At 29.4% G+C, this 26,731-nt stretch overlaps 1 protein-coding gene and 1 long non-coding RNA gene across 2 annotated transcripts in view; both read right to left on the bottom strand.

Moving 5' to 3' along the window:
• The window catches only part of LOC118196394 (sprouty-related, EVH1 domain-containing protein 2-like), a 283,744-nt gene that overhangs the window by 191,914 nt on the left and 65,099 nt on the right, over positions 1-26,731 (bottom strand). The gene's annotated exons all lie outside the window — the stretch shown is intronic.
• Positions 1,051-5,655, bottom strand: LOC146993715 (uncharacterized). The gene is made up of 2 exons (XR_015044346.1): positions 5,547-5,655; positions 1,051-1,214 (listed from the first exon to the last, which is right to left on the bottom strand). It is a non-coding gene; the product is annotated as an uncharacterized LOC146993715 (long non-coding RNA).

The raw sequence follows: 26,731 nt of genomic DNA, 5'->3' as shown, positions 1-26,731 counted from the left end.
TTTTTCAAAAAGTAACATTAGTCTGTTGCAGAGTATTTTTGTTTTATGAAGAGAAACTTATGTCTGATATTATTGAAAGGCCTTTCATATTATCATTTTGATTAATTTAAAAGTTCAAATTGATATGCTACTCCTTATATTTGCCCTGTAAAATAGCTGAAAAAAAATAGTATGTTTTATTTGCATGTTAGTGTCAGTTAATAAGATATGTTCTAGAACTTTCTTTTTAGTAATTTTAGCTAAAATAGACACATGTTGCTTTAGATTTAACTTATATGAGTAAACGTGTTGCATGTTGATATGATCATATTATTACAGTAAAAGACATTTTGTGAAATATTTCTATGAAGAACTCAGAACAGCTGTTCTTCATATTTCAAAAATATATTCTCTCCTTCTAAAAAATGACATTTTCAGTAAATTAAAGAATTCAACATAGCAATGAACTTCATTTTGTTACTACAAGGAATTCAAATTTTGTTCATACGCTTGAATTACAACGTCTAACTAATTTTTTTATTCTTATCTGCACTCAGTGTTTGTCAACAGTCTGCTATTGTTTGAAATAATGCATAACTTTTTTACTTACCTTCAAATAATTTCCTTTGCATTAACAGATAGAAGTCTTTCATTAAAAACCTAATGTCATGCTTTTTGAATAAGCATAAAACTTTGCCAACTGACCTTAATTTTTAAAGCCTTGTTTCCCTTAAAATTCTTAATACAATTATGCCTTTAAGAAATTTATTTCTAAAATTAATACTTCAGTTTAGCTTAAAATTTAATGCATTTTAATTTTACCTATAATTTTTTACAAACATAATATGTAATAAATCTAAGCTTAATATTTACCATTTCGAAAGTGATACTAAAAAAGTATTCCTAGATATTAAAAATTTCGAGATTCGCATACAAAATTGTGAAATAAACATGTGACAACAGAAAACAAACTTTATGCTCTCTCTATATTACAGCATGTTAATTCAGAAGTTTATTGAATTTATAATTTTATTCTGAAACACTATGAAGCAAATAATATGCTAATTAAAATACAGAAGTAAAAATAATTTATTACTTAATTCATAAACTTTACATAAAACCTGAAAAAAAGAATTAATTAAAAAATAACATAATTTAATAAACATTTCATAAAAATTCGTTTCGACTGCTTGGAAAAAATGAATGGTTTTTCTCCTCTTTGTAAACCATGTCTCCTAAATAAAGAAAAAAACATTTCTTTTAAAATCATAATCATGCTCTTAAAAAGCTTATAAAAATTATTTTAATAGATGTTTTAAACATGTGCTTATATAACACTTTTAATCATATTTCTTTATAATATCTTAATTAATTAAGAACAGCTTAAATTCTTTAAAAAATTGGATTACAGTGAACCGTCTCATTACGACAAGCTACCTCAGTCAATCACTTTTTAAATTTAATCAGCATCCCTGATAAAATAACTAATTAGTAAACATAACTTCGCTAGGATGCCCACTATCATTTAAAGATCAAAATTTTCAGGAATCACGTAGCTTAGAGAAGGTTCATTGTACAAAAACAGCCAGTATTCAAATATTTTCATAAATGAAGCCACCATAGTTATTAAATATAATATACAGTATACTTATATTCAGAATTCAGAACTTGAATAAATTTCTCGAACTGTTTTAGCATTCGAAAAATATTATATTTATTACCTTAAATTTCTAAAACAATATTACATATTCGTCCAAAGGAATCACCGGGACTCGGACAACATTTTCCCCCTAGCTTTCTTTTAGCACAGGATTCTGAATATGTTTTAAAGATTTAGGTAATGTTTGTCTTCCTTAAGGCGCTCACAAAACAAGTTACCCTAAATGTTTTGTCCGCATAGTGGTCATTTTCATCTTACTAACTGATTTGCTAGTGGATTTTGGATGCATGGCCTATCATTGATGAAACAATAATAGTGAACAGCTTCAAGAAAATGGGGATATCTAATGCTCTTGATGCCATATTCCCACTTATTTTTACTAATTTTATCTTCCGAAAATTAAGAGGGAAAAATTAAACGAATAATTTAATTTCCAAAGGACACAGTCACAGTAGGAATATAACAAATGAAAAGTAATCATGGATAAACTACTACTATCACAATATTATTTATTTAAAAGAAACCTCTATTTCAATAAGAATACACATAATTGCAACATCTAATAAGTTATCTCATTTCTTCTTTATAATTTGAACTTCTGTCATTCTCATTGTTGTTCTTGCAAATCCTTAGGCCTCAGATCATACATAAATAATTAGAGAAGGTTGTGGTCCGATGCTTGCTAGGGTGAACATTCATCTGATATGGCAAAATTGCACAGTGAATGGCAGTTGGTATTTGCTTTCACTATCATAGATCATTGTTTGTATTAGGCTGACATAATATTCAACAGTTAGAAGAGAAAGATTCAACGGGGCCTTAAGTGTGCAAAAGTTTGCCTTTGTTAGTATGACGAAAACAATCATTATGTTGATAAATCCATTTTAAAATCTTGGAATATTCATTTTCTGAATGCATTAAAAGGGGGAAAATTATGTAAATATTTTTTTAATTTTCAGAAACTGGTTCTAAAGCTGGGTGGGGTGGAATATGCAACGCAATACGATAATTCTGAAGATCATTGCTCGTGGCAGTACAAACTAAACGGTGATAACTTGCATGCTGTAGAAAAAGACACAAATTGCAGTTCCAGATGCATTAAATGCTTTGAGGTCTAGGGAGTAGCAGTGGGCAATACTAAGAGTGAAATTCAATGTATAGGGAAGTAGGAATGAAAATTACTTTTATTAGATAACTTAAATGGTTATGTTACTAAGCGTTCTTATTGGAATGTAGGTTTCTTTTAAATAATAATACTATGATAGTTACCAGTAGTTCATTCATGAATATTTTTGATTGGTTATGATCTTATTGTAATCACATCCTTCAAAATTAAATTGATTGCTTAATTTCCCCCTTGATTTTCATACTATAATATAAAAGGAGGAAAATAGTCTGGAAGTAAACATAACTCCTCTTTCTCTCTCTATATATAGACATGTATCTTCGTGTGCAACTAAGCAAAACAAATGTGACTTTTTCTTCTTTAAAAAAATTGTGTAAATAAATAGAATTAAGTTCATTTCAAAGACTTATGACATATGAAATATACATGATCAAAATAAATTAGAAAATTAAGTTCAAATAAATTTTAAGCTAAATTACGTGTTGCAATGTAAGTTGCAATAATTCAGTTGTAATAATCAATACTAACAAAACCAAACATCATATTCCCATTCTGCAAAGTATAAAAATTCTTCTGCAAAACTGTAAAAATGATCAACACTTTGGCTTATTTGATAACTTTCAAATTCACTCCTTTGTTTGCATTTAGAATTTATAACTTTAATTTTCCACAGAAATTTGTTTTTGATTTTAAAAAATTTCACTGGCATAATTTCATTCACTTCAGCATATATTAATAGATGCAGAAGGTTTTTGTACCTTACATAATTTTAAATCTTATGTAAACTAACGTAATTAATAACAAAATAAAAACATAGATCAGAAACAGCATAAAATTTAATTAATAATTACTACTAGTGTCACACAAAATGCTATGAAATTAATTAATAAAATAAGAATGAGATAAAATATATAGAATTAATATTCCACATGTGTGAAGTTTGGAAGTTTCACGTTAAATATTTTTTTTTAATTAAGTATTTTTAAAAATGACCCCTTAAAGCATGGGACCTTTCGTAATTAGAACTTGCAAAACTGCTTCGCTAGTCTTTCATAACATTGCTTTTCTTTTATTAACAAGAAATATTGCATTCAGTTATTTAATTTAAGATATCAAAAATAATGCTACTGAAAGGCATGAATACTTACTTAAATTTGAAATTAATTTGGTTGACTTAAAATAATATTTAAAAAAAATAAATCTTCATATGTAGGTCTAAAAATCAGACCTTATTAATTTTCTTCTTTGAACGATATCTGAATTCTGCCTTAGTTTGGACTAGTAAATCATTGGGCAATTAAATGCCAAGCTATAAGAGAACTAATGTAGTTTACAAATGCACTGAATTTTATTTCCGGTATTAACTTTCAAAGAAAGTAAAATTTTCTGCATATTTGCATCATTTGGATTGATAGAATATGGCAAAGCATGCAAAGGCTATCAGCCTAAAGGAAAGTATATATTCATAGACGGTTTTGTAAGGAAAAGTAGCTTGCATTTCCATTTATTCATGTGTATATATATATATATATTGTTAATGCTAAAATCAATGCTTCATTAAAAATTCATTATTATTTCATTTTTAATACAACATACAGATACAGAATTGTTTTAAATTCCAATAAACAATAATAATTTATTTTTAAGAAAACTTATTTTATGATTTATATATTATATTACATGAATAAGAGAAACATTTGTCAAGAAATGTATTAAACTTGTATTAGCAGATTCATGCTATCCTAGTAACAAGACTATCATACTTCAAAACTGTATTAAAACTGGGCAAAATAAAATCAACATAAATTCTACATTAAATGTTTAAAAACTTATAAGTATGCAATGGTAGTTATATATACAATATAATATATGTTGTCATTTATAAAATATTAATGAAATGATATTTTTGGAAATAATGCACAAAATTTAGTTTTGTTTTATAATTAGTTTAACGAATTGTTAGAAAAATATTTTAGGTCATTTCCATTTTCCCCCTGTTGATATTGGTATATTAAAATATATGGAATAATTAAGTTGCATCTAGTTAGTAAAACAAAACATTACGAAAAGTATGATACGGCATATTTTTAATCAATATAATTACTTCATTTTGGAATTATAATATTTTCGTAAGAAATTAATACCACTGAAAAAAATATTATTACACTAAAGGAATAAACGAGATTCTCGACCGCGTTGTTCAAGTTTTTGTAATTTTACTTCATAACACACTCGTACATAAACATATTAGACTGAATTATAAACCAGGTATAACTAATTAGATAATCCTAGAAAAAGAATAAACTAAACCTAATAAGCAAAAAAATACATACATTACATTCAGAATTCTAAATGTTTATATAAACGTTTCTCGCAAGGCCTGCCGGAAAAAGATGTCAAACGTTCTTTGGTCAGACGATTGGAAAAGAACGCTAAAATGATTAGTTTTGTTTTCAACAACCACATTACCATTTCAATTATATACCACAAACAGTGATTAAATTTTGGAATAATTAGTTTTAAATAATAATAAGGGCAGTTGAAGGCGTAATTTATCGGATGCACAATGACAAAATACTACTATTAGATCTGCATTTGGAATAAATATTTTGCACTCTTTCAACTCATTAGACATTACGAACACTGATATTAATTAATCGCAAAGCTTAAACGTTTAAATACTTACTCACTACATATAACAGTGCAAAGTGCATGAGAATAATCTGCATAAAATGAACAAAAAATATTTCAAGTAGTAATTGTAAACATTTTCTTACTTACCTGCGCTATACAACCAACATGCATTCAGCCATGTTTTTTTTCTGCAACTAGCTTTCAAACACTTTTCTCCTGATTGGCTAATTTCCAGTCAGTCACATGATTCTTCCGCGCGGCTACTGAAACATTATCTGTAATATTACAAGCAAATCTGCTGTTACCGCTACAGTTTGCTTTCAACCTGTTACCATTACAGGAAATTCTTCTGTAACTTTTTGATTTCTGTAACTTTACAAAACTTTTGCCTGTAAAGAGCGAACTTTTTTTTTACAGTGTGCCAAGGAGCTCTATTTAATAATAGACATAAAGGAAATGCGTAATGTACACTGCACACAAAAAGGGAGGAGGCAGTTTATATCTCCCGTTCTACTGGGCCGATTGACGAAATTCAACTTGCATTTTTAATGTCTCGAAAGTCCGACGTAGGATATGTATTAGATTTATATATATCATTGTTCTAATATGGGCATTTTGACACAAATTTCGATTCTACGACTCAGATTATACAAAACTGCCAAGTTTTGTAAAAAGCGCATGAGTAGTTTTTAAAAAATTAGCTCTCAAAGTTTAAACTCCTCAATGTTAATTGAATTTTATTATGTTTATTAATATCTCTTTTTTTATTAAACTGTTTGATTCTTCCTTTCACATTTCGAAATTTAGATCCATTCCAAATAAAATTCGCCATTTTTTATGATTTATTTCTAAATTTTGTATTTTTAAATATTTTTTATAAATTTTTCGAAAAAAATTCTGAATTATAACCTATAAAATTTTTACCATCGTCTTAAAGTAAACGTATTTCTAAGCATACCTGCAAAAAATTAGAGTTTTTTTATCCAAAATTTCCTAAGATATACGTGAATTTATATATTGACGCGTTTTGACATTTGGCGTATTTATTATAAGCGATAATAATGAAAAATGTGGTTTACGCAATTTGTTAAAATTATTTCAAAGTATGAACGATGACCTTTTTTTCCATTCGTGGACTATGAAAAAAAGGAAAGGAAAATAGGTTGCTATAAATTAAGTAGTTCGCCAAGTGAACTATTCTTAGCTGGAAAAAAATGCGCCAAGATAAATATTTAAATTTCTCACTTAAATTTACAAAATTTAATATCTAGGCATAATTCAAGTCGTAGAATCGGAATATAGAAAAAAATTGATATATAATTTAAGAAAAAGTTCCATTTTGTGACAAAATACCTATGTTACAGCAATATATAAATCTAATATATGTCCTAAGTCGCACTTTCGAGGCATGGAAAACGTAATTTTTATTCCGTCAATCCACCCAGTAGAACGGGAGATATAGAACTGTCCCCTTTTTGAGGGGGGGGGGAGCAAAGTGTACAGCGTGTTCACAAAAGTATTCATTTATTGTGCGAAGCGTTAGTCGTAGAAATGTAGAGACATGTTTCAAATGATAAATGTTCATGTTTTTGTAATTTTAAATTTATGAATTGTTATTTAATTTTGCGAAATCTTAACTTTTTACATCTATTTTCGGTCCTGATACTTATATTCAGGAGAATTTAACACTAGTCATAAAAACAGATGTGATGTGGACACTACATGACTTCCTTGTACGACCTATTAAATTATACGCATTTTTACTGTACTTCATTTAAACTTATTTTCTTCAATTATACTAATATAGTTAACTGATCTCTCAAGGCAATGTAAATGATATCAAAAACTGCAAATATTAAGGTTAAATATCCCGGTCAATTTTTGTCGTATTGGAGTCAAACTTCTTATAATTTTATTTCCTCATAACGAGTAAAAGCTTATATAGTACAGGACTATATTAAAATATAAGTATAGGAACATTCAAACCGCAGTAAAAGTTAGATTTCGCTATATTTTCGTCACTAAAACACAAAACATTTCTATAATTGGACTATTCTATAATATGACTCCGACTAATAAAAAAAGCAGCTATTAATATCCTTATAAAGTTTTATTTTTTAGAATAATAATCTGGTAATAGTAAAACAATTCTTTAAAATACAAATATTTTTTTTTTATTTTTAAATAATACAAATAATATTATCAGTTGGCTGCATGCCGAAACGGAAGCCTCGCAGTGTTTTCTAGAACAGGAATTCTATAAGATTTTGTGAATAAAATTTCCATTTCCAAGATAAATAAATAAATAAATCAAATAAAATTCAACCAAATATATCGAATTATATTTTTCGTAATAATCTGCATAGAAAAGTTGGTCATGTAGTCTCTTAGCATCAGAAACCTTTTTCTAGACAGTATTTTATTTTTAATTTGTACAAATGCAAACTTTTTGCTCTGCTGTTTGTGTACGAGCCCTGAATATGATTCTCAATTTTATTATCAAATCTCACGGTCACTTTTTGTCGTATGCGAGCCAAACTTTTTGTGTTTTGTGTTTTATAACGAGTATACATTTTTACGAAAGGTAAGCATAGGACTAGAGGAACGTGTAAAAAGTTAGATTTCGTAATTTATACAAAATTAATGTTTTTCACATTTAAAAATAGAAAACGATGTCATTTAAAACATTTTTATAATTGGAAGTATTGAGTATTAGGTTGTTTTTGCTCTAATGACTTTCCTTTCTGTTTGTTCATCAGACGCCTATTATTCCCACATTATAATGCATATTAAATATATTAAAGATTGCGCCTCTTCAGTTTTTAAATTATTTGAGAATTGTAACTGCAGGGCAGATGCCACGACCTCCAAAATTAATGAGGTTTAATTTACTACCTCTATGCAAATAAATTCAAGAGAAAGTTGCGTTTTATGCAGTTAAAACAAGAAAAAGAAATTAAAACTTGCGATCTAAAAACTTCGGACTACTATTCAATGGCTCATATAAGCATTTACCATTGAAAAGTTGTTTGAAAATTTATGATTTTAAAAGTGATGAAAATACAGCTATTTAAATATTTTTCTTGAAGAAAAATATTTGTTGTCATGTCATGAAACTAAATACTTACCATTAAGTATAAAGATGAAATTCAATCGAAAAAGAATTTAAATTTTAAAAAAGAATTTAAATTTACAGTTCTTTCTTGAACATAAAGTTATACAAAAAGTAAAATTTCAAACTACTAAAATGCCTATTAGCATTCGAACAAAAATGTAAAGATACATAAAATTTAATTATAATTATAAGATTTTTTTCAGATGATAGTGTAGGTAAGAAATAGTTAAGAAATTTTAGGGCATGAAAAATATATTTCATTAATGAAACTAACTGCAACACATTATATAAAGTAAAATTTGTTGTAAAATAGTATTAAGAAATCCAAATATATGAAAAGGAAATTCTGAAGTGATTATATCTTTTGCCGCAGTGGGCAATGAACTTTTATAATATTGAAGATAAGATAAGTAAAAGAACTTATCAGTTGCAGACTGGCAATATGATCTGTATATTAATGATAGAATTTTATTGCGAAGTGAAAACAATAAATTATTCAAAAATGCTTAAGATAGATAATAATAAAATATGATTAAAAATATTTTTATCCTATAATCTTTTATTTAAAATTGATATCAAAATTAACGAAATGAAAACACAAAAATAATTTATCATACAGTTTCGTGGAAAGAGTAGGTTAAACAAGTCTCTTTACAAAATAGATCGACAATTTATATTACGGACAATAAAAACATGAATAGCTCTTGATGATAATGTACAAATTATTGCTTATTACATGTACAAATGATAATGTACAAATTATTACATATTTAAGAATGTGAGCGTCCCACAATTTTATTATTCATGATATTTTGTGATTTTTTAAACTCAGTTACATTTTATCACTAAAAATTAAATTTAACACTAACCAGCCCTTACATTGTTGTTTTTGAGATAATAAATGCAAAGATATCTGTACAGAAGCCATAAAAATCATATGACATAATGATATCATAACCTTGAAAATAATATGTTTGCAAGCTATATGATGCAAGAACCGATTTTCCCCTCTTTCTGCTTGAGACTGCGATATATTTTTTAAATAAACATGGAAAATCATCCAAGCAGAATTTTTTACTTTCATATTTTAAAAAGAGTGATATGTTTTATAATTTGCGAAAAATTTAAAACTTAATAACCGCTAAATTTTAGTTGTTGAAAGGTTAAAATAATGGAAAGTCAAATAGTTAAAAAACTGAGCAATTTTTGAAAATTCACCCAAAATTCTGAAATTAAATTACAATTTAAGTTTTATTTAAAAGATTTATTTTCTTTCTATTTAGTGTGCAAACAGTAAAATTCTAATAATTTTAGTTTTTCGGTTAAATTTTAAGGCATGTACAAAACGTCATTTAAACATTAAATAAAATCTAAATCGAATTTTGAGAAAAAAAAATCGCTTCATATCATTGCATTGTCATTGACAAATAGTAAGTGTACAAAATTTGAATTCCGAAATCTTTTCATAAAAACTTGTAAAAGTAATGACCAGTCTAATAGCCTATATTGTTGCATACCAGAACTACAAATTTTATTCACCTTGTCCGACTGTTTATCATCTCCGGAAGTTTGAAAAGTACGCGGTCACCATAAAACATAGGAAAATCAACTAACTACGAAGTATGAAAAATTAATACATCGATTTGTGTTTATAAAATTGATTTTGTTCACGAAACTCTTCCAAGTATTGCATTTAATAGTTACTAGATAATTGTACCTGGAAAAGTAAATTCACTTTATTAATTAGCCAGTACTCTGCTGATTCTCTAACGAATAGAGTAAGTTAACGCGTGAAACTCGTTACGGCATGAATTGCACAAACATGAAAACAGTAGAATTAAAAAAGTAGAAAATAAATAAAAAAAAAACAAAAAAACTGCAATGTTTCAGATTTTAAATTGCGTCATGGCATGTTTTTAACGTTTTGTGTGTTACCTTTATTTATTAAATATCACGTTCTTTGCACTTAAACCATAAAATTCAGTTCAATAGCAATGACGCAAAATAATTTTAAAATGAGCATATCTTTAAAATTTCCGATACACAGTTCCGCACGCTGGGGATAAAAAGGGTTTTTTTTTTCCCGTAGAGTGTTGCCATTGCTCGTTTTGAAATCCTTGAGTTTGTTAATCAAAAATTCGTTAAAGATTTACAAAATATGAAATCGATCATAAAACAAATTCCAAATTTCAAATTTGGGCTTCCACATGTATGTACAGTGGATGGACAAAAATATGGAAACACCTTGTGAAATGCATGTTTGAAAAGAAAGATTGATTTTAATGAAATATGTAGGTGGCGCTAGCGTTTTTGACTACTGACGACACCTATACAACTTCGTAAATGTGCTTAACAGTTCAGTTGTTGTCGGAGTACTGTTATGTGAGGTTGTCATTGCATTATGTCAGAGTTAACAGACTTCGAACGTGGGCAAATTGTTGGAGCACGTATGGTAGGTGTTTCCGTAAGCAAGGTAGCCGAGGTGTTTAGTGTTTCAAGAGGTACTGTATCGAAGATTTATTCCGCATATTTGAAAAGCGAAAAACCATCATCTGCTAAATTACAGCGCGGACGAAAGTGTGTCCTGAGTGATCGTGATAGACGATCATTAAGGGCAATTGTGACGAAAAATAAGAAGACCACAGCTGCAAAAGTTTCTGCTGAAATGAATGTTGTGTTACCGAACCCTGTGAGTACCAAAACAATTAGAAGGGAGCTTCATAAACAGGGAATTGCTGGCCGTGCTGCAATTGAGAAGCCACTCATCAGTGATGCTAATGCCCGTAACAGGAAAAGGTGGTGTTTAAGTCATAAACCCTGGACTATAGAGCAGTGGAAGCGAGTAATATGGTCTGACGAGTCTTCTTTCACATTGTTTCCCACTTTTGGCCGAGTTTACGTCTGGAGAACGCCATCTCAAGCATATAATACAGACTGCTTGTTGCCAAGAGTGAAACATGGCGGGGGTTCTGTTATGGTTTGGGCAGCCATATCGTGGTTCTCTGCTAGCCCCACGATAACTGTGTCAGGGCACATGACTGCCAAGACTTATGTGAATATTTCGGCCAATCAAGTTCATCCCATGGTACAAACTTTGTTCCCCGATGGTGATGGTGTCTTCCAAGACGACAAAGCCCCTGTTCACACAGCTCACATTGTCCAGGACTGGTTTTCTGAGCACGAGGATGAGTTGTCCCATCTCCCCTAGCCACCACAGTCACCAGACCTGAATATTATCGAACCTTTGTGGTCTACATTGGAACGGAAAGTGCGTTCTCGTTATCCACCGCCAACATCGCTATCTGAACTTGCCACCGTTTTGCAGGAAGAATGGTATAATATTCATATTCCCTTGGCAAACATACAGGAACTGTATTCATCCATTCCGAGAAGACCGCAAGCTGTTTTGGATGCCAACGGGTTTCCTACACCATATTAAGCAAAGAAACATGTTTTTTTAAAGGTGTTTCCATATTTTTGTCCAACCCCTGTATTCGCAGTAGGATTACGTCATTCAAAATTCGATGGCTCTATGTACCGTTGTTTTATCACAATGCGAGAAATGTACATACATTTATGCAGATTTTTCATTATTTAATTTCTTCAAATATAATGCAGAATTCTAACATTTGATGGCAACGGTTTGAAAAGTAAAACGGACATTTATAGTGATTCAACGCAAAATCGCAAAACGAGAACAATAGTCCTTCGGGAACAAAGCCTTTTTGGACTACTTATAAAGTTGTATACAGATTTTAATACTTGACGACGAGATTAAGCAAGAATTAATCGAAATTTACTAATATTAAATAAAGATTAAACGAAGATGGATCAACTATTTAGCATGGACAGCTTGAATAATAATGGGAGTAAAAGGCAGAACTACGAGTAATGTTGAAGCTTGCACCATTTAGATAATAACCGCACTGGGCTCAGATAGGAGCGTTATACTATATGTCGCAAATAGTAGAGTTTATGTCCGGAATGATGAAAGCGTACTGTTTTATTCCTAATCCCAATCTCTTTCTGGAATATGATGCACGCACGGGAATTCTGCCACTAATTTTCCCACCTATCTCAAGAGCTAAACGTTTGCCATAATGTTTTCGAGATTATTTTTGCCTTTTTGATGATGCTATAAGAATTTTCATCTCTCCAGGTAAATAACTTCTCTACAAAGTCTTGTCAGCGGATTTTAAAACCGTGTCTTCCGGGTATTTCTGAGTCCACTAATATTTGTACATCAACATGAGGATTTCAAGTCACTGGCGAACCATACAACATATTGACTGCTACACAACACCGCTTGTGACTGGTCGAATACGCCCTTGTATTGTATCACACTGCTTAAACAATAGTTGGCTAGAATAAGCTTTATCGTAAAAAGATTTTCTAACTCACAGATATAATATGTTGGCTCATCTCTGGCTGTAGGCGAGCGCAACAGTTCATAAGCTCGGTTCTGGGAGTTGCGGACAATTCCAGTATATCGTAATTTACACCTGTTGTTTTCTTCACATTCTAACTGTGAAAATTTTACAATGACTGTCATCCGGAAGTCGGATATTTTTCTTTGTTATCTTAATAAAGAATAAGTGAAAGAAATGAAAGGAAATTTTCCATCACAAGCAACGTGGAACGACTGCGTGGGGGCAATGGCGTTAGAGTACTGGTAATTTCTTTGCATATTTATTTGCACATTGAACTTATAAAGTATTTTCTCCCTCCTTCCAGCATGCTTTCGGGGTGTAACGATAGTACAATTCACGCGTACGCAAGAGATTCAGGTTCGAGTCTCGATGAGTGCATAACACATTTTTCACCTCTCCTGCTCCCCCGCCCTCAAAAGAAAAAGAAAGTTCACAAGTGATTCTGCAGAGGCGGGCTAACTAAAAGAGGGTTAGACAATAATTCGTTGCCACCATAATTTGGCAACTGAGCCCGCTAATCCTCAGTCGCGGCTGAGGTATATAATAGTATACAAGGTAATAGTATATAAGTAATAGTATATAAGGTAATAGTATATAAGGTACTTATAATAGTATATAAGGTATTTTTTATTTTCCTCCACTACACCTTCATGGTGCAACGATAGCACACTCGGCGCATATTCGAGAGGTCCAGATTCGAGTCCTGATTTTGGGATATTTTAGCGAAGGATATTGCGTTGCATAATTGGTGAGATCCATGTGAATGGATCGCGGAGAAGATCTAATTTAGAGCTATACAAGATTCTGTAGACAACTTGACGTAGTATAGTTCTTTGGATACAGAAAGAATGCATGAAGATCGGAGTTGTACGAAAATATTTCTGGCAAAGCCCATAGAAACCAGACCTCGGAGTAGACCCGGTGAGATGGATCGATTGTGTTGAAAATGATATAAACATTCTAAAGGTCAAAAACTGGAAAATAATTGGGAAAAGCAGGGATGCATGGAGAAGACTTCAAGAGGAAACCAGGCCCCCCCCCGAGCTGTCGAGCCAATGAAAAAGAAGAAGGTGAAGCAAATAAATTAAAAAAAATTATGAATGTTATCTGCGGGGAATTAAACACTACTGGAAACAGAAAATAAATAAAACTGCAAGAAACGTACATGAAGCTTTGCGATCAAAAAACTAACTGTATATAATGCTACTCATAAGCATTATCTTTCTTTACGACAGAAGTAGCATGAAAATGACAGTTCTGCGGCAGGTGGGTCAGTGGGTCAGGAGGCGTGGTCAATGACATCACAGAGGGCGGGGCCAAAGGCAACGTCATCACACTAGGAGGCGTGGTTTCGAGTGGAGTTGAGTTGTTTTTAGATTGCTGGTTGAGTTGTAGACCTTCTGCTTTTCATTAAAAGTTAGTTTTTTTAAATTGGCAACGGGTTCATGGCGTCCTCTAGGGATGAAAAATGAAAATAATCTATTTAGGAATTGCGCATGGCGTCCTCTAGGGACGAAAAAAGAAAATAATTTATTTTAGAAATTTCTTTTTAAAAAAAATGTTCTATTATTCAAAATATAGAATTGAACTCTCAAACAAAATATCTCACCAGCTCAGTAGTTTGAAGATTTTAACCACTAAGCAGATGTGATACATTCAGATTCAGGTAAAAAACCCTAATGGAATTTGAATCGACTCATCAATTTATTCTGATACTTTTATCCTTTCTAGTTTTTCATGGAACTTTAACTTATTTCTCAGGTTTTCTGTTACATAATAACATATTCATTTACTGTCATATTTTTTAATACTTAACGTTTCTAATTTATTTGTAATATTTAATTTAATTTCCACATACTATTTTTTTTCATACCTTTCATAAATTTCAGAATACCTGATTTTTAACTTATACGTTATATTTCACAAACGTTCCCGCACGTGCTGTTTATTTGTTACATTACTTAATTTTAGATGCAATTTCACACTTTTTTTAACGTTATAATGTTCAATATATTCTGAATTTTAACTTCATTTACTTTTTTTAAACCATTCTATACACACTTTAACTTAGTGGTATGAAATTGTATTTAAAAAGAAACGTTTATTTTTCATGATCTTAGTTCTTTTACTAAATTTTCTACAGAATTTCTAATTTCTTTGACGTGTTTAACAATATCTTCCTTACATTACCGAATATTTTTAAAAAAAACTTAAGTCTATAACTGTTAATTGCTTTTCTTACGTTCATGATTTCCCTTCTGTGTTTATATTTCTTAATTCTAGCTTAACTTATTTATTATAATGTTTTTATTTCTGTCTCATCACTCGTAATTCCAACATTTTATCCCTTTTTATTCATTTTAACGATATGGATTGTTTTCATTTACTCCATATTCAAATATTTCCTTACAATTTTTATAATACTTGTTTTATTCCTCGATCATAATAGATCATCTACAGGTTTTACTCAGAAATTTCCATTCACAACTTTACAGTTTAATACCATTTATATCTAAATGTATTTCTTTCTCATATAGTTTTATGGTCTTCAAAGTTTCTAACATCATGTTTAGTTTTAAATCCCGATTACCTTTAAGTGTGTTGATAATTTTCATTTCTAATTTTACAACCACGTTCAGTGTTTCATCCACACATATCAAAATATTTCTTACATTTTCTGATATTTAGTCTATGTCATATTTCAGTACTTCAAATGAATTTACACTGCTCACACTATTATTTATTCATGTTTTAGAGACACTAACTATACTAATTTTACTATTTTTCCTGCACTAATTGCATCTATGTCAGCACTCATGATAAACTAGCAATTGTTTTGCATCACATGCATAAAGAAATTCTTAAAACCAACTTTTTCAATATCGTACTCAAATTACTGTTTTCCAGATGGGAATTACCAGTATTCTTTGGTTTTACTCTGTTACATCTTTTTAAATTTTAACATCTTACTTTTAATTCTAACATACATCTTTTGAACAGTTTTTTCTTTTAATGATAGCCCTAACTTATTTGTTCAAATTAATTCTTTCATTCACCATCTTTGCTACCTTTCAGTACCTTCATATTTCACTATGCAAACGCAATGTCTTTCACTGACATTCTGTTTAATAGTACCACAAGATTCCTTAATTGACAAAAAGCGAATTATTTCTCATTTCAAAATAGAACTACTATATTTTTGCACAAACATTACCTTTATCCATTCAAGCCACCCCTTAACCTGTAACTGACGTAGCGATAGGAAAGAAGATTCTTATCATATGCTCTTTCGACATTTGAGGTTTCTAGAACTTCTTTGACAAGTATATCAATACCATCAGAAAATATACTTAACACTTTTACCCAGTTTAAAGGCAACATACTGTTATAAGAATGGTTTTAGTTAAATTTATAACACAAATAAACACATTTTGTGCTAAATAGGCATAAACATTTAGATTCAGAATATTTCTTTTTAATCCGATGTAAGACTTGAATTTCATTCATGATACGGATTGTGTCTTGATTTTTTTGTTTACCTTACACTAATAGAAAATTTTTATTTTACAAGTTCAGCTTTTAACGAAATAAAAACTACGATACACCTGGTGTTTTTAAGAAAAGGAACTTTGATATATTTCTGGAAATGTAAATACTTTTAGAGTTTTTTTCTTTCAATAACGTTGATTTTCATTACTTTACTAATTTCAATAATTTTCTTATTAGCTAATATGAATGAAAGAAGATTGTCAAAAATGTGACACAGTATAATTCTTAGGAACATACGTACCTTTACCAGCATACAGATATTACCGATTGAAATGAAGAAAGATACAGATATTTTACTCCAATCTACATTAAATTAAAAAAATATTTAAACTTTCATACATTCCAAAGAATAAACGAAAACTCAATAGATATTGTCATGTTTGTATATATGAGATAAAAGTTTTATGAATGGTATTTAAAGTAATGCTTAGAACTTCATAAAAGCGAACATTCGCTATGTTAATACACATATCATCAGTTATTTACATAATTCAATGTAATATTAATCATTACATGTACTATATGCATATATATTTAAAGTTTAATTGTCTTACAATTGAATAATTAACTATTGAGAGAAAGAGGTTCATATTTTACACTATTTAATTCACATGGAACAAATTTTTCCATCAACCACATTGAACCGCGTTTATTAAATTCGCCAAAGCTCTTTTATTTCTGCATTTTCACACTCACGACACATTTTAAATGTAACTATTGATTAACATTTCAAACACCGATATCATAATTCAGTGTAAAACTACATCATAACTCATTTTTTCCCTACTAACTACAATTTTATGTATTCAAGAAGTACATCTAAGACATGATCATTTTCTATGTTCTAGCAAATCGATTCAATTGCGAACATACTATTAAGACTTGCGATTTTAGAAGACTTGCATGTATTAACGATGTCAACGTTTCTTCGCTTTTATAAGATTCATATCAAATCATGTCGCATTCGAATGTGGTGTAAGAGATCACTTTTTCTTTTAAACACTTGTAAACAATGGATGCAATTTATAAGAAGAGAAGTATCATGCTGTTTCAAAACATCATCATCAGCATATTTCTGTTTCTTTTGACACCGGCAATATTTAAAAAAAAAAAAAAAAGTTTCCTGAGATATTCTTCAAATTCTGTTTTACTTGAAAAAATGTCCGAACATTCAATACGATGTAAAGATTCATATTGTTTTAAATTCTTATGCTCACTAAATATTTTTTATCATGATTTACTCTTAAAAGTGACTTTATAAGTTTTCATATCCTTTTTACATGAAAAGAACTTGTGATTATTCACTACAAAATTCTAAGACGAGAAGCTTCGCGACTTTTCAAACTATAAACTTAAATTTCTTAGGACATACACTACATCTGATGTTTCTTTCATGAGATTTCAAATATCTCTTCAGATTACTCGTATTCAAGAAACCTTACAAATATATCACATAAGTTCAGCGAATAATCGCTTCATAAACTCTTAAATTTTCAACACGAGTGAATCACTTGAAGCATATACTGCACTGTAAACATACAATACTTAAAAAAAATTCTTATAAAAAATAAAAATACATTCATTTCACCAAGAAGCTTTTCTATTTAAATACATTTATTTATTTCCAAAGAACAAGTTTCTGTATTACACATAAAATATACTTAGAATTTTCTTACATTAATTAACATCAAATTAACAGCAATATCCATTTACTGACATTTGATATACATGTTTGCTTTAAAATTAAAACTAAAATTTCAATATATTTCTATTAAAAAAACATAAGGAAAAAACATAGTCATAACATCAAACAAACACAGAAATTTAAATAGAATAGCTGTACTTATATTAATGCATTTTTATAATCTTCATAACATTTCAATTCAAAAAACCTATCACAAAATAAATGAAAAATTTTTTTCTGCCTTAAAGAATCTCTTATATTTTTAAAATTAATACATAAAAATATATCTTCACCAATATATTTAATTCTATCCTCAACACTTATTATAATGCAATCATGTCTTGAAGGATGATTTACAATGCAACCTTCGCATTTATATAGCTTTTTTATCACTGAATTTAATTCAGTTTTGATAGAGTTTATGAGTTCTTTAAAAAGTTCATCATCATCACTTACCATATCCGAATAATTGTTTTTACATTTGATTTGCAATGGTAAAATAATTTTAAAAATACTTTTATATAAAGTATTAGATATATCAGGAATAATTTCTTTCAATTTTTTTAAAATATCACAGTTTACTTTTAGGTATGTAGGTTTTAGTTTAAAAGAATTTTCATCTTGTTTAAAAACTTGTTGAAAAATACACTCACCTTCTTTGTTGAAAACTACCAACTCATTATTGCAAATGATGCTGGCACTCATATAAACAAGATTAAATTCATATATTTTTGAGGAAAATTCTTGCCATGTTGCAGGAGTTATAACAACACTGCGTGTAGTAGGGTATAATATTTTATTTTGTTCCACACATTCACGTAGATGAATGTTCATTCTGTTTTCAAACTGATTTATGGACACAAAATATCCCCAACCAAGAGTCCACTGTGCAATCAACTTCGAACTTTCTTTTTTCTGTTCTCGATTATTCGGCATGAAGATATTTTCAGGAACAGATTTCATATAGTGGGCAAACCAGTCATCCTCTGGAAGTTCATCCTCATTATCTTCCAAGCGTAGTTTTTTAATTTTCGAAATTTTTATGTTTCGGAATGTGATACTAATTCTAGGATCTTTAACGTCAGGTTGAGAGGGTATTCCGTGCATCCAAAATTGATTCGTTGGGGGTTTCATTACAAGGAGAGTTCCATGAGTTAAGTCCACGCTTCGAGATGTGAAATTTCGCCTGGTAAATACCATTTGACGTTTTGCACCTAAACTGATGATAGGTATATCACTTTCAGGTTCGATACAAGTTTCATTGTCTTTATGCGTTGAAATTTTCGCCACTCCGTCAGGATAATAGTTCAATAAAGCAAAATTATATTTTTTGCCAGTTATCGTTTCAACATAATCTTTTACATTTAGAAGAGTTTGAGTCCATCGTTCTGCACAAATGCTCGTTCCAGAGAATTCGTAACTAAGTCCTTCATCACCAAAACCGAGTACTTTTCTTCGTGGAACATACTGAGTCCCATTAATTTCAAAAGTAATATTTTTAAAATCATAATTTGAAAGTTCATCTAGCAAAATATCAGCTTCATTTCGTAAATAAAATTCTTCGTATAATTCCACATTTAACTCTGTATCACATAACTCGTATATTCCTCATATTCGCTTTTGAATCTAACGACAATTCTGAATGATATAGAAATACGTAGCATTCTTAAATAGCAAAAATTATCTAAAACATACATTAACGAAATGATTTCATCAACACTTATCGTAATACATTCTTGTCATGTCTTGTTTGTGAAGCCAGTCTTTCCGGCGTCATATGTGTAAAAATAATCATGATAGGATAGTGGGAAAGAGTTATAGTGTCCTAATGTTGTTATTCTGAACCTCGATATTAAATATATGCATAAGGAGAATCTTAAAAGCATCATCCACTTATCATGATAGAGTAATGGAAAATTTCTAAAACTCTGATAATCATACGCGAAAGAATATATTATCTTAAGGTTGTTGTTGCTATTCCAAGTTTGACAGTACATACAGAAGTGAAGGAAGATCCTTATCAACAGCAGGAAGATCCATATCAGCAGGAAGATCCTTATCAGCAGCGCTTATCAAGGGTCTTCCTTCACTTCCGTATGTATTGTCAAACTTGGAATAGCAACAACAACCTTAAGATAATACATTCTTTCGCGTATGATTATCAGAGTTTTAGAAATTTTCCATTACTCTATCATGATAAGTGGATGATGCTTTTAAGATTCTCCTTATGCATATATGTAATATCGAGGTTCAGAATAACAACATTAGGACACTATAATCTTTCCCACTATCCTATCATGATTATTTTTACACATATGACGCCGGAAAGACTGGCTTCACAAACAAGACATGACAAGAATGTATTACGATAAGTGTTGATGAAATCATTTCGTTAATGTATGTTTTAGATAATTTTTGCTATTTAAGAATGCTACGTATTTCTATATCATTCAGAATTGTCGTTAGATTCAAAAGCGAATATGAGGAATATACGAGTTATGTGATACAGAGTTAAATGTGGAATTATACGAAGAATTTTATTCACGAAATGAAGCTGATATTTTGCTAGATGAACTTTCAAATTATGATTTTAAAAATATTAGTTTTGAAATTAATGGGACTCAGTATGTCCCACGAAGAAAAGTACTCGGTTTTGGTGATGAAGGACTTAGTTACGAATTCTCTGGAACGAGCATTTGTGCAGAACCATGGACTCAAACTCTTCTAAATGTAAAAGATTATGTTGAAACGATAACTGGCAAAAAATATAATTTTGCTTTATTGAACTATTATCCTGACGGAGTGGCGAAAATTTCAATGCATAAAGACAATGAAACTTGTCTCGAACCTGAAAGTGATATACCTATCATCAGTTTAGGTGCAAAACGTCAAATGGTATTTGAGAGGGTCAAATACCCTCTCAACCTGACGTTAAAGATGCTAGAATTAGTATCACATTCCGAAACATAAAAATTTCGAAAATTAAAAAACGACGCTTGGAAGATAATGAGGATGAACTTCCAGAGGATGACTGGTTTGCCCACTATATGAAATCTGTTCCTGAAAATATCTTCATGCCGAATAATCGAGAACAGAAAAAAGAAAGTTCGAAGTTGATTGCACAGTGGACTCTTGGTTGGGGATATTTTGTGTCCATAAATCAGTTTGAAAACAGAATGAACATTCATCTACGTGAATGTGTGGAACAAAATAAAATATTATACCCTACTATACGCGGTGTTGTTATAACTCCTGCAACATGGCAAGAATTTTCCTCAAAAATATATGAATTTAATCTTGTTTATATGAGTGCCAGCATCATTTGCAATAATGAGTTGGTAGTTTTCAACAAAGAAGGTGAGTGTATTTTTCAACAAGTTTTTAAACAAGATGAAAATTCTTTTAAACTAAAACCTACATACCTAAAAGTAAACTGTGATATTTTAAAAAAATTGAAAGAAATTATTCCTGATATATCTAATACTTTATATAAAAGTATTTTTGAAATTATTTTACCATTGCAAATCAAATGTAAAAACAATTGTTCGGATATGGTAAGTGATGATGATGAACTTTTTAAAGAACTCATAAACTCTATCAAAACTGAATTAAATTCAGTGATAAAAAAGCTATATAAATGCGAAGGTTGCATTGTAAATCATCCTTCAAGACATGATTGCATTATAATAAGTGTTGAGGATAGAATTAAATATATTGGTGAAGATATATTTTTATGTATTAATTTTAAAAATATAAGAGATTCTTTATAAGGCAGAAAAAAATTTTTCATTTATTTTGTGATAGGTTTTTTGAATTGAAATGTTATGAAGATTATAAAAATGCATTAATATAAGTACAGCTATTCTATTTAAATTTCTGTGTTTGTTTGATGTTATGACTATGTTTTTTCCTTATGTTTTTTTAATAGAAATATATTGAAATTTTAGTTTTAATTTTAAAGCAAACATGTATATCAAATGTCAGTAAATGGATATTGCTGTTAATTTGATGTTAATTAATGTAAGAAAATTCTAAGTATATTTTATGTGTAATACAGAAACTTGTTCTTTGGAAATAAATAAATGTATTTAAATAGAAAAGCTTCTTGGTGAAATGAATGTATTTTTATTTTTTATAAGAATTTTTTTTTAAGTATTGTATGTTTACAGTGCAGTATATGCTTCAAGTGATTCACTCGTGTTGAAAATTTAAGAGTTTATGAAGCGATTATTCGCTGAACTTATGTGATATATTTGTAAGGTTTCTTGAATACGAGTAATCTGAAGAGATATTTGAAATCTCATGAAAGAAACATCAGATGTAGTGTATGTCCTAAGAAATTTAAGTTTATAGTTTGAAAAGTCGCGAAGCTTCTCGTCTTAGAATTTTGTAGTGAATAATCACAAGTTCTTTTCATGTAAAAAGGATATGAAAACTTATAAAGTCACTTTTAAGAGTAAATCATGATAAAAAATATTTAGTGAGCATAAGAATTTAAAACAATATGAATCTTTACATCGTATTGAATGTTCGGACATTTTTTCAAGTAAAACAGAATTTGAAGAATATCTCAGGAAACTTTTTTTTTTTTTTTTAAATATTGCCGGTGTCAAAAGAAACAGAAATATGCTGATGATGATGTTTTGAAACAGCATGATACTTCTCTTCTTATAAATTGCATCCATTGTTTACAAGTGTTTAAAAGAAAAAGTGATCTCTTACACCACATTCGAATGCGACATGATTTGATATGAATCTTATAAAAGCGAAGAAACGTTGACATCGTTAATACATGCAAGTCTTCTAAAATCGCAAGTCTTAATAGTATGTTCGCAATTGAATCGATTTGCTAGAACATAGAAAATGATCATGTCTTAGATGTACTTCTTGAATACATAAAATTGTAGTTAGTAGGGAAAAAATGAGTTATGATGTAGTTTTACACTGAATTATGATATCGGTGTTTGAAATGTTAATCAATAGTTACATTTAAAATGTGTCGTGAGTGTGAAAATGCAGAAATAAAAGAGCTTTGGCGAATTTAATAAACGCGGTTCAATGTGGTTGATGGAAAAATTTGTTCCATGTGAATTAAATAGTGTAAAATATGAACCTCTTTCTCTCAATAGTTAATTATTCAATTGTAAGACAATTAAACTTTAAATATATATGCATATAGTACATGTAATGATTAATATTACATTGAATTATGTAAATAACTGATGATATGTGTATTAACATAGCGAATGTTCGCTTTTATGAAGTTCTAAGCCTTACTTTAAATACCATTCATAAAACTTTTATCTCATATATACAAACATGACAATATCTATTGAGTTTTCGTTTATTCTTTGGAATGTATGAAAGTTTCAATATTTTTTTTTTAATTTAATGTAGATTGGAGTAAAATATCTGTATCTTTCTTCATTTCAATCGGTAATATCTATATGCTGGTAAAGGTACGTATGTTCGTAAGAATTATACTGTGTCACATTTTTGACAATCTTCTTTCATTCATATTAGCTAATAAGAGAATTATTGAAATTAGTAAAGTAATGAAAATCAACGTTATTGAAAGAAAAAAACTCTAAAAGCATTTACATTTCCAGAAATATATCAAAGTTCCTTTTCTTAAAAACACCAGGTGTATCGTAGTTTTTATTTCGTTAAAAGCTGAACTTGTAAAATAAAAATTTTCTATTAGTGTAACGTAAACAAAAAAAATCAAGAGACAATCCGTATCATGAATGAAATTCAAGTCTTACATCGGATTAAAAAGAAATATTCTGAATCTAAATGTTTATGTCTATTTAGCACAAAATGTGTTTATTTGTGTTATAAATTTAACTAAAACCATTCTTATAACAGTATGTTGCCTTTAAACTGGGTAAAAGTGTTAAGTATATTTTCTGATGGTATTGATATACTTGTCAAAGAAGTTCTAGAAACCTCAAATGTCGAAAGAGCATATGATAAGAATCTCCTTTCCTATCGCTACGTCAGTTACAGGTTAAGGGGTGGCTTGAATGGATAAAGGTAATGTTTGTGCAAAAATATAGTAGTTCTATTTTGAAATGAGAAATAATTCGCTTTTTGTCAATTAAGGAAACTTGTGGTATTATTAAACAGAATGTCAGTGAAAGACATTGCGTTTGCATAGTGAATTATGAAGGTACTGAAAGGTAGCAAAGATGGTGAATGAAAGAATTAATTTGAACAAATAAGGTTAGGCTATCATTAAAAGAAAAAAACTGTTCAAAAGATGTATGTTAGAATTAAAAGTAAGATGTTAAAATTTAAAAAGATGTAACAGAGTAAAACCAAAGAATACTGGTAATTCCCATCTGGAAAACAGTAATTTGAGTACGATATTGAAAAAGTTGGTTTTAAGAATTTCTTTATGCATGGGATGCAAAACAATTGCTAGTTTATCATGAGTGCTGACATAGATGCAATTAGTGCAGGAAAAATAGTAAAATTAGTATAGTTAGTGTCTCTAAAACATGAAAAAATAATAGTGTGAGCAGTGTAAATTCATTTGAAGTACTGAAATATGACATAGACTAAATATCAGAAAATGTAAGAAATATTTTGATATGTGTGGATGAAACACTGAACGTGGTTGTAAAATTAGAAATGAAAATTATCAACACACTTAAAGGTAATCGGGATTTAAAACTAAACATGATGTTAGAAACTTTGAAGACCATAAAACTATATGAGAAAGAAATACATTTAGATATAAATGGTATTAAACTGTAAAGTTGTGAATGGAAATTTCTGAGTAAAACCTGTAGATGATCTATTATGATCGAGGAATAAAACAAGTATTATAAAAATTGTAAGGAAATATTTGAATATGGAGTAAATGAAAACAATCCATATCGTTAAAATGAATAAAAAGGGATAAAATGTTGGAATTACGAGTGATGAGATAGAAATAAAAACATTATAATAAATAAGTTAAGCTAGAATTAAGAAATATAAACACAGAAGGGAAATCATGAACGTAAGAAAAGCAATTAACAGTTATAGACTTAAGTTTTTTTTAAAAATATTCGGTAATGTAAGGAAGATATTGTTAAACACGTCAAAGAAATTAGAAATTCTGTAGAAAATTTAGTAAAAGAACTAAGATCATGAAAAATAAACGTTTCTTTTTAAATACAATTTCATACCACTAAGTTAAAGTGTGTATAGAATGGTTTAAAAAAAGTAAATGAAGTTAAAATTCAGAATATATTGAACATTATAACGTTAAAAAAAGTGTGAAATTGCATCTAAAATTAAGTAATGTAACAAATAAACAGCACGTGCGGGAACGTTTGTGAAATATAACGTATAAGTTAAAAATCAGGTATTCTGAAATTTATGAAAGGTATGAAAAAAAATAGTATGTGGAAATTAAATTAAATATTACAAATAAATTAGAAACGTTAAGTATTAAAAAATATGACAGTAAATGAATATGTTATTATGAAACAGAAAACCTGAGAAATAAGTTAAAGTTCCATGAGAAACTAGAAAGGATAAAAGTATCAGAATAAATTGATGAGTCGATTCAAATTCCATTTGCTTATATAGGGTTTTTTACCTGAATCTGAATGTATCACATCAGCTTAGTGGTTAAAATCTTCAAACTACTGAGCTGGTGAGATACTTTGTTTGAGAGTTCAATTCTACATCAATTTAAAAAAACTAACTTTTAATGAAAAGCAGGAGGTCTACAACTCAACCAGCAATCTAAAAACAACTCAACTCCACTCGAAACCACGCCTCCTAGTGTGATGACGTTGCCTTTGGCCCCGCCCTCTGTGATGTCATTGATCACGCCTCCTGACCCACTGACCCACCTGCCGCAGAACTGTCATTTTCATGCTACTGACAGATTAGAGAAAATATTTTTGATAAATCGGAAAATTTGACATTAAAGATGAGCACATCAATAGAATTTTAACAGAAACTGAAATATAGATTAATAATTTAGGTTATTAAGAATCAGCCAATCAACGAACTAAAATTTGGAAAAATTATTATTTTATGGAAATGATAAAGTAGACAAGTATTTAGATCCAATACTTAAAATAGAGTATAAAAAATGAAACAAGGTGGATTTCGATTTTCAGTTTCTAGTCGGTGAAAATTTAATGCCACAAGTTAAGATGATTTTAAACAAGCAGCTTATAACTCAGCATTTAGGTATCAAAATTATAGAAAGGGTAGAGAAAATTCATCCGAAAGATATAATTTTAAATATCATGTCATTTTAATAATTCTGGGCACTAAAGTAAATTAGATCTTGAAATAATTAGTAAATCATGTCTCGCATTTGGTTACTTCATTTGGTCATATTTTGGTTACTTCTGACGCTGCCAGTTGTTTGGTGAAAATAGCGCCAATTATACTTAATAAAGTGTTATTTGAGATATCCATGAACAATCAGTCAAGAAAAACTGCCGAACATGATTATTATTCTCCCTTCGCAGAACAAGAATTAAATAATTTATTTAAATCGTTAGAATTTTAAAGATAATTCGAGAAAATTATCACGATT

Source organism: Stegodyphus dumicola, chromosome 12, assembly GCF_044657685.1.
Source record: "Stegodyphus dumicola isolate Sdum_Otavi_A_Nest chromosome 12, ASM4465768v1".
Classification (NCBI taxonomy): Eukaryota; Metazoa; Arthropoda; class Arachnida; order Araneae; family Eresidae; genus Stegodyphus; species Stegodyphus dumicola.
This window is presented reverse-complemented; position numbering and strand designations above follow the sequence as displayed.